This window comes from Staurois parvus, unplaced genomic scaffold (genome assembly GCF_062004578.1).
Source record: "Staurois parvus isolate SC_StPar_1 unplaced genomic scaffold, SC_StPar_1.0 ptg000154l, whole genome shotgun sequence".
Taxonomy (NCBI): domain Eukaryota; kingdom Metazoa; phylum Chordata; class Amphibia; order Anura; family Ranidae; genus Staurois; species Staurois parvus.
Window position 1 is genome coordinate 20127285 of NW_028317950.1, and position 16129 is coordinate 20143413.

Here is a 16129-nt window from a genome sequence, read left to right on the forward strand (position 1 = left end):
AAATTTGTCCTGTGCTGATGCTCAGATGGTGAATGCTGCAGTAACGTAAGATATGTGTGTATGTACGTACAAAGGTAAACGTTGAGCTCTTCCGTTGTGTTGTTCAGCTAGCTAATGTGGAGATATCGCTTGTATGATATGAAAAATGCATGTTGTTTAGTTGTGTTAAATGTGACAATGTTGCCTGAATTAAGACAGAAAGGTGACGCTAAGTATTGATAATGTGCAAAATAAGTTAAGCTACTTATGGTATGTTAAGTCCTCATGCACGCAGGACGTTTTTAAAGCGGCTGTTTTTGACTTTTTTTCTACAACCAGTAAACTCCCTAGCATGTTATCCTATGTGTTCATGCACACATAGACTGTAATCAAAGTTTTTTGGCAGGGACTTTTTTTGGCTGGAAAAAAACCCAGGACTAGTAGGTTTCTAGAGGAGTTTCTTAGCTGTAAAAACGCTCTAATTCTGAAAGACGCGGTAAAACATGGTAAATCACAGCAAACCAGTGTTTTTGGACATGTTTTGACTAAAAAAAATATTTGTTTTAGAAAAAAACGCAAACGCAAAAAAACATGGCTAAACTCCGCTAAACACTAATACAAAAATGCTAAAAAAAAAGCTGAAAAACTCACATTTTTAACATGACTTTACAAAGCTAATGTTGCCAGCATTATTAAAACGCCCCATGTGCATGGAGCCATAAAGTGTTGAAACTGAAGCAGAAAAAAGTGAAAGAAAAATCAGCTTTGTCTGTGTATGAGGGACCCCCTTTCCTCCCCTCTTCTATGGACAATGGTCCTTGGAGTTTGTGAAAGAGTAAGAAAGCCTGAAGTTTCAGACTGCTTGTGTGTGAGAGCTTGCATCAGTCCCCCCCCCCCCCCGTTTGTTTCCCTCTCCCCTGTGTCTGTAAAATACAGGATAATGTGTTTATTTTTGACCAGCTGTAAAATGACTAATATAACATGATGTTCAAAAGGGGTTAAGTAAGAGATTTTATAAGGCAAAAGTAAATGTTTGAATATTTTTGCTAAATAAAATCCTGGTGAAATTTGTAGTTTTTACTATGTAACTTATTAAATAATTTGAATTGAAGACAAGAAAATGGCTGACTGATGTGAAAACCCTTTAAAATCCTGAAAAGCAGTCATGAGTGTTATAATTATTTAAATGTTTAACTCCCATTCCAGCCTACTGGGTGTGGATAAGGAAGAAGGCTCTACCTGTGACGATTGTGTGCAATAGAGACATGGACGCTGGACATGACAGCCACCATGTTATGCCTCAGCCATTTTGTCTCTCCTGTCCTCCCTCCTCCCTCTTGAAATGGAATTTATAGCTGTAAGTTGAATGGACTTCAAAAGGGCCTCTTATCTTAAATAAAACACAGATAAATGAAGCTCCAGGACTGTAAACCGCTAATTAGTCCAGTGCAGGAGGTCTGCTTTGAAAACCACTTTCCTCTGCCCGATCGTAAAACAATAACTCGGTCAATCATGACCTGTTAGGTCATTAGGGCTAGAGCGTGCTATAAAATGTCCATTCCACATGTAACAATTCATAAAGTTTAGCAGAAATTGGGCACATTAATATAGGTATATATTTGGATAGATAATTTTAATGTGAGTTAAACAAGGCCATACATGACTATATTAGCACCTAGGAGAGAGAAGAAAGCAGTCTCTTCCCTCCTGGGTGACAAGGGTACGCTGTGTTTGGTATCCCTGAGTTTGAAATATAATTCAGAACATTAATCTGCCAGTTGCTAGAATACCACCTGTACATACTGGAAGTTATTAATATTAGTATGAAACTGCAGTTGGGACTTGGTCATAACATTGGTTACGTCTAGCACCCATCCCCAAACTGGATGATTGGTCATTTGTTCCCAGGCGACACCCCTTTAATATGATAGAAAAAGACTGACAGGTCTGGAGAAGAGAGCTCATGTTTAACATCAATCAGGAAACATCTAACGGACTTGAGAGCCAAGGCAATCTTTTTGTTCGGACAATTGGACTCTGCTAAAATCAAGAACATTGCAAGTATTCTGCCTTCTGAACTCCTTTCTTTTATTTCTCTGTTGTTTTATTGTTCTCTTTATATCTTTGTAACATCTTTTTCTGTAAATATTTTAATTGCACCATTTTGACCTTTTGTGTAACAAATCTTATTTTGAAAAGTGTTGAAACTGTCTCTAAAGCTTTTAATGCAAACTAAAGAATCCCTGTCTCTTGAAGAGTGCTACTGTATGTAATAATCCTCTGAATATATCTGTCTGTGGTGACAGTGTGTATTACAGATGCTTATGCTAATATCATAGTGTTACTGCTAATATTTGTGAGTTTCCTCCTTCTCTGTAAAAAGGTGGTGGTGACAGTGTGAAGGGTTAATTGCGTAATTAATCTGACCCAGTAACAATCGCTCTCAGGCTGCTGGCACATAGATTATAGTCCCGCAAGCTGGAAAATCTTTGTGCAGGGTGCAGCGGAGAGTGGCATTGTTATGCAAGTGACAGCACGGTGCGAGATCGGCTGGTCCTTCGGTCAAGAGTTGGTGAGAAGGGCAGGGGTTGGGCGCCACGTTCCGTCACACCACCCACTGACAAATCCTTATTGTAGCCTTTTAACCACTTCCTGTCCGGACACTTTTACCCCCTTCCTGTCCAGGGCGATTTTCAGCTTTCAGCGTCATCACACTTTGAATGACAATTGCGCGGTCATGCAATACTGTACCCATATGAATTTTTTACCATTTTTTTGAGACAGATAAAGCTTTATTTTGGTGGTATTTATTCACCGCTCAGATTTTTTTTTTTTTTACTATGTAAATGAAAAAGTCCAAAAATTTAGAAAAAAAGTGTTTTTTTAATAAAATTTTGCAAATAAATAATATTTCATCATAAATCTTGGCCAAAATTTATTCCGTAATTTTTTTAGTAAAAAAAAAATCCACATTAGTTTATAACCAAAAATTATAATTTTTAAACAATTTTTTTTTTTACATTTTTATTTTATTTTTTTATATTATTATTTTTTATTTTTTTTTTACATACTGTCACCCTAGCAGTACAGTGTCACCATGGTGACACTGTACTACTTGTGGGGGGTGATGAAGATTTTTTTTTTTTTTTTTTACACTGATTGCTTTTACACCCATATAGGATGTAAAAGCAATCATTTCTCTTTCTCTCTGTCTGCATTCTTGCAGTCATTGAGAAGTACTGAGTGAGCTGTGATTGGTCACAGCTTGTCACATGGTACAAGGCTGTTGTGAATAGCCTTGTACCATGTGACCTCTGTGATCATTCACAGATTTCACACGTAGTAAGCAATGATGTCACAAGTGACATCTTGCTTACTACTTTGCATGTGATCACTGATTCGCTAATCACTGATCACATGATCGGGACCTCGTACAGAGCTCCCGTCCGACGATCGGTGTTTCACTGTGTCCGGAGGACAAAGCGGGCACTGGATCGCGGTGGTGCGCGCTCCCAGGGAGCGCGCACAGCTAGAAAAGGAGGGTGCCGTTTAGGAACGGCAACCCGCCCCTGGACTGCCACCGCCCTGCCGTTTATAAACAGCAGGCGGACGGCAAGAGGTTAATAGAAATCATTTTACAAGTTAAGCCGGCTAATAAAGACCAGCAGCATAAGATAGGACAAAAGTGAATGATCAATGGAGATGTATATCTACTTTGTATTGTTCTTTATTGGTAATTGTAACCAAGGTGTCCGTTTATGAACCAGCGGTAAATGATCGCTGCTCAGTTCTCCGGAATTCTCGGAGAACACAGTTCTCCTGTGAATTGCGTTTATGAAGCGGTGTAGATCAGTTCTCCGAACGAAGGGAGAATGGTCTACAAACGCTGGAAAACGGCTGATTTTACTATAATCTCGCGAGATTACAGTAAAAGATCAGTTTACTAAGCAGAGGTAAATTATCGCTGCTTAGTTTTTGGTTCCTCCGATTCTCCAGCTCTGGGCTGGAGAATCTGGAGGGAGAACACAGATCTCCAGAGAAGGGCTGAACATGTTCTCCGCTGATCTCATGAGTGTCATAAACTGTGAATGACCAGAGAATAGCTGTGATCTTCGGAATCGCAGCTATTCTCTGTGTCATAAAGGGACACCAAAGTGTGATATTCCAGAACATAACACCAATTGTTTTAAAGTTTTTTTTCTCATTAATACAGAAGGAACCAGATCTGTTCCTAGAAGTCAAGAAGTTTCCATGATCTGTATAGTTGGGATTGAGCAAGAGGCTTAGATAAAAAAATCATTACGGATTTGGTGATGTATAATTTTTGTGCACAAATATGATGAACACACTGTAAAGGTTATAGTGAATGTCCTTTCAACCATGGTTAAATAATGACAGCTTTTAATGGACGTCTCTTAATGAAAATCCTCGTGGTGATAACTAATATGAGCTCATTAAATATGGGAAATAGAGAGTCAACAAAATTATGGTCATATGTTTTGTATAATGTATGTTTTGTGCTAACCTTTTGTTTATTTCTAGGAGGGAACTGTAATGATACCACACTAAGACTGTTCATTTTGTTTAGTTCCTAGATAGTGTTGAACAGTGTCAGTCCACCTGATTGATATGGTTTGATGTCCATGAACTAAAGACGAAGATTACAGCCTCTAGAAATAATTTGTTTCATTTTATTGTTGATGTTATTTTATTTATTACGTAAATCAGGGGAGGACTGACAACAATAGGGGATCATGGGGCCCCCGTGTCCTCACCCACACTTAAAACCACACCCAAAAAAAGCCTATGAAAGGTACTAAGGGCATCTCATGGGGCCCCTGGGCAATAGGGGATCATAGGGCCCCTGTGTCCTCACCCACACTTAAAACCACACCAAAAAAAGCCTATGAAAGGTACTAGGGGCATCTCATGGGGCCCCCTACTGACTCTGGGACCTCAGGCAGTGCCCGAGTACCCGAATGGTCAGTTCACCCCTATATATCACCCCATATATATATATACATACAGTTGCAAGAAAAAGTGAACCCCTTGGGATTACGTGGACTTTTGCATAAATTGGGCATAAAATGTGCTCTAAACGTCATCTGAGTCACAACAATAGAATAACACAGTCTGCTGAACATAATACTACACAAACATTAGATGTTGCCATGGTTTAATTGCACATAACATGTAAACATTCACAGTGCAGGGAGGAAAAAGTATGTGAGGCCCTAGCTTAATGACTTCTCCCAGAGCTAATTGGAGCCAGGAGTGAGCCAACCTTGACTCCAATCAGTGTGATGATATTGGATGTGTTGCTGACAGCTGTCCTGCCCTTAAAAAACACACACCTGTTTTGGGTTTACTGGTTTCAAGAAGCACTGTCTGATGTGAACCATGCCTTGCAGAAAAGAGCTCTCAGAAGACCTACGATCAAGAATTGTTGACTTGCATGAAGCTGGAAAGGGTTACAAAAGTATCTCCAAAAGCCTTGATGTTCATGTGTCCACGGTAAGACAGACTGTCTACAAATGGGGAAAGTTTAGCACTGTTGCTACTCTCCCTAGGTGTGGTCGTCCTGTAAAAATGACTGCAAGAGCACAGCGCAGAATGTTGCATGAGGTAAAGAAGAATCCCAGAGTGTCAGCTAAAGACCTACAGAAATCTCTGGCACTTGCTAACATTTTTGTTGACACATCTACAATAAGGAAAACATTAAACATGAATGGAGTACATGGGAGGACACCACGGAGGAAGCCATTGCTGTCCAAAAAGAATATTGCAGCACGTTTGAAGTTTGCAAAAGAGCACCTGGATGTTCCACAGCACTACTGGCAAAATATACTGTGGACAGATGAAACCAAGATTGAGTTGTTTGGGAAGAACACACAACACTATGTGTGGAGAAAAAAAGGCACAGCACACCAACATCAAAACCTCATCCCCACTGTAAAACATGGCGGAGGGAGCATCATGGTTTGGGGCTGCTTTGCTGCCTCAGGGCCTGGATGGATTGTTGTCATTGATGGGAAAATGAATTCCAGAGTTTATCAAGACATTTTGCAGGAAAACGTACAACCATCTGTCCGCCAACTGAAACTCCGCAGAGGATGGGTGATGCAACAGGACAATGACCCAAAGCATACAAGTAATTCAACAAAACAATGGCTGCAACAGCACAGAATACGCCTTCTGGAGTGGCCCAGTCAGAGTCCTGACCTCAACCCGATTGAAATGCTGTGGCATGACCTTAAGAGAGCGATTCAGACCAGACATCCCAAGAATATTGCTACACTGAAACAGTTTTGTGCAGAGGAGTGGTCCAAAATTACTCCAGATCGTTGTGCAGGTCTGATCTGCAACTACAGGAAACGTTTGGTTGAGGTTATTGCTGCCAAAGGAGGGTCAACCAGTTATTAAGTCCAAAGGTTCACATACTTTTTGCTCCCTGCACTGTGAATGTTTACATGTTATGTGCAATTAAACCATGGCAACATCTAATGTTTGTGTAGTATTATGTTCAGCAGACTGTGTTCTTCTTTTGTTGTGACTTAGATGATGTTCAGAGCACATTTTATGCCCAATTCATGCAAAACTCCACGTAATCCCAAGGGGTTCACATACTTTTTCTTGCAACTGTATATATCATATGGCCTCATGTATACTAGGACATCTGGTCTCATTATGCTGTGGGAAGTTGGGAACCTTTGACCTTTGCATTCTGTGGTGTGGCTGAAACCAGTTTTGACAAGTTTTTGGAACCACTATATAAATGCTTGTAATACAAAGAGTTAGTTGAGTCTGACTCATATTCAAGTATGGGTCGTGGGCTGTTGTCACCAGGAACTAGAGGAAGGGTTGAAACTCCCCCTGGTCTGGAACGATGCTGTATTTATCTATTTTTATCATTTATTTATTTATTTCAGGTACTTGTATAGCGCAGTCAATTTACGCAGCGCTTTACATATATATATTGTACATTAACATCAGTCCCTAACCCTCAAGGAGCGTAAAATCTAAGTTCCCTAACTCACATCCATACATACACATATTAGGGCCAATTTAGACAGGAGCCAATTAACCTACCAGCATGTCTTTAGAGAGTGGGAGGAAACCGGAGTGCCCAGAGGAAACCCACGCAGGCACAGGGAGAACATGCAAACTCCAGGCAGGTGGTGCCATGGTCGGGATTTGAACCAGCGACCCCATTACTGCCAGGCGAAAGTACTAACCGTTTAGCCACCGTGCTGCCCAATTATTATTTCTGGTACTTCTATAGCTTTGTCAATTTACGAAGCGCTTTACATACATATATTGTACATTCACATCAGTCCCTAACCCTCAAGGGGTGTACAATCATCTTTTATACCTCTTTAAACCAAGCTAAGTAAATTCTTTTATTATTATTCTTTCGCGTTTGTCTGAATATATTGTACCATATCAGCATATCTGAAAGGATAAAACATAGGAACTTTTAAATAATAAGGCTAACCTCTTATTACAATTATGCAGGGACAAGAGCTGTAAGGCTGTATTACAGGCAAACCTCAAGGATTCTTCTCTCCTTATCCAACAAGGCTCGGGTACTATCCATTTTAGCTAACAACTTTCTTAATGGATCCAATTCCAGTCCTTGATTCACAGTAGAACCGTTTCAGACCTCCAAGCATGCTCCAAGAGCACGTGTAGTACATCAATGACTATCCACCTTACAGACACTGGCAAAAAAAATTGAAGTACATCCTGTGTAGGAGGGGTTATATAGGGGAGGACTTCCTGTTTGATTGATCTGCCAGTTACCTTTCACCTATAGGTGGCGCATAACCCACAGTCATGAATATAGCCTGCTCTGTGTCCTGTGATGTACGATAAAGAAAGGATTGTAGAATTCTTTTGTTTTAAGTCCCTTGAGAGACACAGGAAGTAATCATCATCTGGTGATATTATTGCCTACTTCTGTGACCAGAGACTGGGCACTAGGAAACAAAAATATTGTAGGCCAGCCTAAGATAACCCCAGCTACAACTAGCATGCCTCAGTTTTGCAGCAAGAGGCAGCAAAACCAGGGGTTTTAAAAAAATTCAAAACAAAGGGTCAGTTTGTTGCCTTTCAAAGTTTAGAGAGGCCAGACTGTGGCCAGTGGGAGTAGAAAATGCCCTGGCATCAATGGGAGTAAACAATGCCAAAGGGTTGATAGTCAAAGGGAACAAAACAATTACATCATTGGTGTCAGTTGGAGGAATAATGCCCCATAATTGTCACTGAGAACATTTTTCCATCTCTGGTGTCAGTGAGAGGAATGGTGTCCCATCGTTGGTGTCAGTGGGAGGAACAGTATCCTGTCGTTGGTGTCAGTGGGAGGAACAGAACCCTGTCTTTGGAATCAGTGGAAGGAATAGTGTCTCATCATTGGTGTCAGTGGATGGAATAGTGGCCCAAGGGATAGATAAAGGCAAGCAAAGGGATGCTTCCGGCCCTCGGGCCACAGTTTGGAGACCCCTGATCAAAAGCATAATCACAAACACAGAGGTGTGAGACTTGTGCCCTTCAATGGACTTTGTATCCCTCAATGGTCTCAAAAAATTTACAAAGTACAACATTTTTTTTTTCTGATCCATTGAGGTACACAAAAAGTTGTTCCATCAGAACGCTGAAAAGTAGTGAGGGGTGGGCAACAGCAAACCATGGATATCAGGCCCAATGTGAAAAACAAAAATATAGAGTGCATGCACTTCACAAACTGCCTTAGAGCCAACATTCAAAGCTGGCACCTGATAAGGCTGAATTCCCTCCCCAACACACACAACCCTGCTAAGAGGAACATGGTAATAAGACCAGACAGAGAAAACATGGGGAGATGGCACACCAAAGCTGGCACCTGATGAGGTTCCCTCCCCACCTGGTAATGGGAACATGGTAATAAGACCAGGAGGAGAAAACATGGGGAAATTCACACAATGCCCAAAGACCAAGGAAAAATGATCACACACCTAGCGAGGAATGTCTTGGGGAAAACACAGAACCGTAGACTATAAATGTGAAAAAGCTGGTCAACGTTATCCAACCAGAAAGGTGTCACAAAATAATTTCCCCTATAGGGAAAGACTCACAACCTAAACTGTGGTCAACTTGGATAAAAACTCCTGTAAAAGAACTGGGGCCAAGCAGAGGCTCTAAGAATGATGCTCTGGTAAAAAGAAGATCAGAGCCACCCTAGGCAGAGAAGGTCTTAAGCCTCAACCCACCTGATCCCATTCAGTTTAATAGAACAAAAAGTCCATATCTAGAATAACTGTCAGGGCAGACGTTAACCTTGTCAAGGTAATAACCTATTGAAAATAACCTTAAAGGACTTCCTCACCCTAAGACTGCCAGAATGCCTGCAAACCTAAATAGAGCTGAGAACCAAGCTGAACACATCAGCAAGGAGAAGGCACTCCTTGGGCAAAAGGAAATACAGTGGATATAAAAAGTCTACACACCCTGTTAAATGTCAGGTTTCTGTGATGTAAAAAAAAAGAAAGATAAATAATTTCAGAACTTTTTCCACCTTTAACCTCTTCCCGACCGCCTTATAACAGAAATATTGCTACAGGGTGGCACGGGTGCGCACAATCACGTACATATATGTAATTCGCGTTCCCGCGGGACCAGTCATCCGATTTAGGCCAGTGATGGTCTGCCTTAGTCGGATGATCGATCCCTGTCCTATCAGGGATCTTCCTGTACCTGTGTTTACAGTTACACAGGTACAGGAAATGATGACATCTTCCCTCTCTGGGCACATTCCGTCCCAGAGAGAGAAGAATCAAAACACAGTGAGTAAAAGCAGCACACTTTTACAGTTTAGAACACTTTAGGACACATTTAGCCCCTTGATCGCCCCCCCAGTTAACCCCTTCACTGCCCTGTCACAAATGTCATTAGTACAGTGTACAGATTTTTTGTTGATCACTTTATTAGTGTCGCCGGCGACTTCAGATAGCATTAGCGTCAGTTAGCGCCCCTCCCAGATAGCATCAGATTGCCAGTCACTACAACAGTAATCACATTTAACCCCTTGATTGCCAGGAACACGCTCACATACACAATAAATCTCTATTGCTAGTATAGTGTCTGAACGGATCAATATCTTTGATCAGATCAGTACTATACCAGCGTTCACATTAATATAGTGTCCCCAAAAACGCAGCGTTAGCGGGATCAGCCCCGGCACCTGCGTTTAGCCCCCATGCTTACCCCCCTTCTCCCCCAGCAAGTGCAGTGTCAGTAAATCACTATCACTTGACACATTGCACACAAAACTGCAGTGTTCACAGAATCAGGCCTGATCTCTGTTAGCACTTGGCAATAATTTTTTTTGTAGTGGTTCAAGCAGTCCCTGACAGCCAGGTGCTCTTTTTCCCACGAGTTGCACTAGGTAACTATAAATTTAGTGGCCAAAATGACTAACAAAAGATACTCTAGTGAAGAGGCCTACAGGATTCCGAGCATGTCAGGAGAGAGCGATGGGGAAGACTCCCTGACACAATCAGCCTCAGAATACGAACCTGTAGAGAGCAGCGCCACAATGAAAGATAGCTCAGATGATGGAGAAGAGGCCCTTGCTAAGATCAAGCGTACCTGACCCCGTTCCCAGGTTGCTGAGATGTTACAAACACATGATGACTCTCATACGCAGCAGAGTGCCAGTACAGCATTGCATGACCGCGCAATTAGCAGTTGAAATAGTGCAGTGCCGAATAGCAAAAAAGGCCTGGTCAGGAAGGGGGGTAAATCCTCAGGAGGGCAAGTGGTTAATGTAACCTATAAACTGTACAACTCAGTTGAACAACAAACTGAAATCTTTTAGGTGGAGGGAAGTAAAAATAAAGAAATAAAATAATATGGTTGCATAAGTGTACACACCTATAAAACTAATATTTTGTTGAAGCACCTTTTGATTTGATTACAGCACTCATTTTTTGATTACAGCACTCATATTTGCCCACTCTTCCTTGCAAAAGCACTCCAAATCTGTCAGATCTGTCAGGGCATATCATGTGCACAGCCCTCTTCAGATCTCCCCACAGATTTTCGATTGGATTCAGGTCTGGGCTCTGGCTGGGCCATTCCAAAACTTTAATGTTCTTCTGGTGAAGCCATTCCTTTGTTGATTTGGATGTATGCTTTGGGTCGTTATCATGCTGAAAGATAAAGCTCTTCTTCATGTTCAGCTTTCTAGCAGAAGCCTGAAGGTTTTGTGCCAATTTTGACTGGTATTTGGAACTGTTCATAATTCCCTCTACCTTGACTCTTTTGGAATTATGGCCAAAAATTCAACCTTTATTTCATCAGACCATAACACATTTTCCCATATGCTTTTGGGAGACTTCAGATGTGTTTTTTTGTAAAATTTAGCAGGGCTTAGATGTTTTTCTTCATAAGAAAAGGCTTCTGTTTTGCCACTCTACCCCATAGCCCAGACATAGGAAGAATATGGGAGAGTGTTGTCACATGGGGGGCACTCTTTACGTCTGGAAGAAATGAAATTTAATCTCCAAACACAGAAAGGTTTCTTCACATGGAGAGCTGTGAAAATGTGGAAAAGACTCCCTCCAGAGTTGGTTCTGGCCAGCCCTGTGTCACTTTTGAGATTACATATTGCTTTAAAAAAGGCCTGGATTCTATCCATAACTGGATATTAACATTTATAGATAAAGTTGATCCAGGGAATATCCGATTGCCTCTCGGGGGATCAGGAAGGATTTTTTTTTCCCTGCAGGAGCAAATTGGATCATGCTTTGCTGGGGAGGGTTACCTTCCTCTGGATCAACTGTGGGTATAGGAGTTTAACTTTTTTGTTTTAATGGTTGAACTGGATGGACTTTTGTCTTTTTTCAGTCAGACTAACTATGTAACTACAGTGGGGCAAAAAAGTATTTAGTCAGCCACCAATTGTGCAAGTTCTCCCACTTAAAAAGATGAGAGAGGCCTGTAATTGGCATCATAGGTAGACTTCAACTATGAGAGACAAAATGAGAAAAAAAATCCAGACAATCACATTGGCTGATTTGGAAAGAATTTATTTGCAAATTATGGTGGAAAATAAGTATTTGGTCACCTACAAACCAGCAAGATTTCTGGCTCTCACAGACCTGTACCTTCTTCTTTAAGAGGCTCCTCTGTCCTGCACTCATTACCTGTATCAATGGCACCTGTTTGAACTTGTTATCAGTATAAAAGACACCTGTCCACAACCTCAAACTGTCACACTCCAAACGCCACTATGGTGAAGACCAAAGAGCTGTCGAAGGACACCAGAAACAAAATTGTAGACCTGCACCAGGCTGGGAAGACTGAATCTGCAATAGGCAAGCAGCTTGGTGTGAACAAATCAACTGTGGGAGCAATAATTAGAAAATGGAAGACATACAAGACCACTGATAATCTCTCTCGATCTGGGGCTCCACAAAAGATCTCACCCTGTGGGGTCAAAATGATCACAAGAACGGTGAGCAAAAATCCCAGGACCACACGGGGGACCTAGTGAATGACCTGCAGAGAGCTGGGACCAACGTAACAAAGGCTACCATCAGTAACACACTATGCCACCAGGGACTCAGATCCTGCAGTGCCAGACGTGTCCCCCTGCTTAAGCCAGTACATGTCCGGGCCCGTCTGAAGTTTGCTAGAGAGCATTTGGATGATCCAGAAGAGGATTGAGAGAATGTCATATGGTCAGATGAAACCAAAATAGAACTGTGTGGTAGAAACACAACTCGTCGTGTTTGGAGGAGAGAGAATGCTGAGTTGCATCCAAAGAACACCATACCTACTGTGAAGCATGGGGGTGGCAACATCATGCTTTGGGGCTGTTTCTCCACAAAGGGACCAGGACGACTGATCCATGTACAGGACAGAATGAATGGGGCCATGCATCGTGAGAGTTTGAGTGCAAACCTCCTTCCATCAGCAAGGGCATTGAAGATGAAACGTGGCTGAGTCTTCCAACATGACAATGATCCCAAACATACCGCCCGGGCAATGAAGGAGTGGCTTCGTAAGAACCATTTCAAGGTCCTGGAGTGGCCTAGCCAGTCTCCAGATCTCAACCCCATAGAAAACCTTTGGAGGGAGTTGAAAGTCCGTGTTGCCCAGCGACAGCCCCAAAACATCACTGCTCTAGAGAAGATCTGCATGGAGGAATGGGCCAACATACCAGCAACAGTGTGTGCCAACCTTGTGAAGACTTACAGGAAACGTTTGACCTCTGTCATTGCCAACAAAGGATATATAACAAAGTATTGAGATGAACTTTTGATATTAACCAAATACTTATTTTCCACCATAATTTGTAAATAAATTCTTTCCAAATCAGTCAATGTGATTGTCTGGATTTTTTTTCTCATTTTGTCTCTCATAGTTGAGGTCTACCTATGATGCAAATTACAGGCCTCTCTCATCTTTTTAAGTGGGAGAACTTGCACAATTGGTGGCTGACTAAATACTTTTTTGCCCCACTATATGTACCACACAGCCAGTACTTGCCAGATATTCCTGCAGCTCCTTTAATGTTGCTGTGGGTCTCTTGGCAGCCTCCCAGACCAGTTTTCTTCTTGTCTTTTCATACATTTTGGAGGGACGTCCAGTTCTTGGTAATGACACTGTTGCACCATATTTTCTCCACTTGATGATGACTGTCTTCACATGGTATATCTAATGCCTTGGAAATTCTTTTGTACTCTTCTCCTGACTGATACCTTTTAACAATGAGATCCCTCTGATGCTTTGGCAGCTCTCTGCGGACCATGGCTTTTGCTGTAGGATGCGACAAAGAAAGAGTCAGGAAAGACCTACTAAACAGCTGAACTTTATTTGGGGTTAATCGGAGGCACTTTAAATGATAGCAGGTGTGTACTGACTTCTATTTAACATGATTTTGAATGTGATTGCTTAATTCTAAACACAGCTACATCCCCAGTTATAAGAGGGTGTGCACACTTATGCAACCACATTATTTTAGTTTTTTATGTTAACTCCCCCCCTTAAAAAATTTCAGTTTGTTTTTCAATTGAGTTGTACAGTTTATAGGTCACATTAAAGGTGGAAAAAGTTCTGAAATGATTTATCTTTGTCTCATTTTTTTACATCACAGAAACCTGACATTTTAACAGGAGTGCGTAGACCTTTTATATCCACTGTATTTTGCCTATTCTAAAGCCTGAAAGAGTCACAGTGCTAAAGCTGCACCTGACCCTTCAGATCCAGCAATGCGCCACAGTCTGTGGAGCAAAGGTCAGGAGTTTTATTAGAATGATGAACTTGAATGATGATAAATTATAGCAAAGAAGATTGCCAGGATAGTTTACCTCTCAAATCTGTGAAACAAGCAAGGAGGAAAAGAAAGAAAAAGACCCTAGTGTGCAGATCTCACTAAGTAATTTGAGAATTCCCTGCCCAAGAAACTAGTTCATACAGCATGCAGATGGTCCAGAGTATTAGAGATATTCACTCTGATGTCTCCACCTGCAATTCAAGACCAGAAGCACATTCAGATTTCCGGACCACTCCCTCCTCTCCAGAAGGAACCTGTTGGCAGAAATTGGCCTAGTGCTAACCATATTTGAAGTGAAAAAGTGAACAGGACTGGAACACAAGATTGCTTACAAATTCCAAATCAGAACCTAAACTACTTTTCTTAGCACAGCAAGACCTCCTGTTTCTCACCAATGGTAGAGGCACAGGATTGTATCTATATCAAGATACCTCTTCAGGGATGATCTCACGAAGTATGAGTAACCACCTGTTTCTGGGACTCCAAAATGCAAACCAGAAAACAAACAGTTTCCAATAACAGGACCTTCCAGAAGGTGGGAAGATAAATTTTTGCCAACTCCAGAAGACTGATCAACCAGGTCAGGAACAGCTTGTTCATCAGGGGCAGGCAGTTCAGTCAGCTGAGAAACCGGATCCACAACAGTGGAGAAAAGGTCTGAGAAGAGAATGGTGTAAAGGAGATGCCTCAGAGAGGATGGCCCCTCAACACATTATACTCCTGCAATACCTGAGGAATGGGCAACTCCCTAACCAATGGAAAGGGACCTGAGAGCAAGGAATTTCTAGAGTCCCTCACCACAAAACCATTGTGGTTATAGCTTTCTACAAGTGATTAAAATGTTTCAGCACTGCTTTCTGAAGATAAAAGAGCCAGTGTAATCTTGGTTACATTTGGACCATCAGTAAGATGTTAGTGCAGTTGGGCCCGTATTGACTGTTCTCTGGCCCTCTTTCTACAACCTCATGCACCCCCTTATAAGGCCACCCAGCACATTGATGGGCCAATAGAAGACACATGAAATGGGAGGGGAAGGGACCAGAGCCAGCAACAATAGGAGGTGGTGCTTATTTGCATAAAAAGCACCTCCTAGGTCTCATAGTGTCCTAGGGCATTCCATAGAAGGTCAGACTAGATTTAAAGAAACTAGAGGTTCCAGTTATATTGTGCAAATGTCACTGTGCTAAATTTGTAATGCTCATAGATTTCTCTTTTAGCTACATTGCGTAAACCTCCTTCACATGGCCTGTAGGAATTACATTCCTCATATCCCTGCACAACTCTGGGACTACAGGTCACAGCAGAATCTCCTTGGCAGCAGAGAATCCTTGTGGGATTACATGTTGCAGCAGAACCTTCTTTATGGCACTACTGGCCGCAGTAAGTATTACAGAGGCCACACAAACATGCACCTTTCCTTGTGGGGGCAGTGGAGCACTGGTAGTTTGGGAATGGGCAATCCATTGGGGTAACCTGTGCACTAGTGTTTCCTAGTACAGTGCCCTCTCAGCTGGCCAGGACTGATGTGTCCAGTAAGGGTACCAATTTACATGTCAGCAGGCCAAGGTCTCCCTGACGGCAGAGAAGAAAGGTGTAGGTGGTGAGGGGTCCCATATACTTAATTTCAGGTATGGAGTAACCTCAATGCAGCATTGTATCTCCTAAGGTTCACTCTTTCCATATGGCTCTAAATCCCTCCACCTATAGGGTATCACACTACCTCTGGGGCACCTATCTCCAGTTACTTTGTAACATGGAAGGAATTCTTGTCTGCCATCGCTAAGTTCAGCAGCAGCTTTCTATAATACTTACCAGTTTGGACCACCTTGA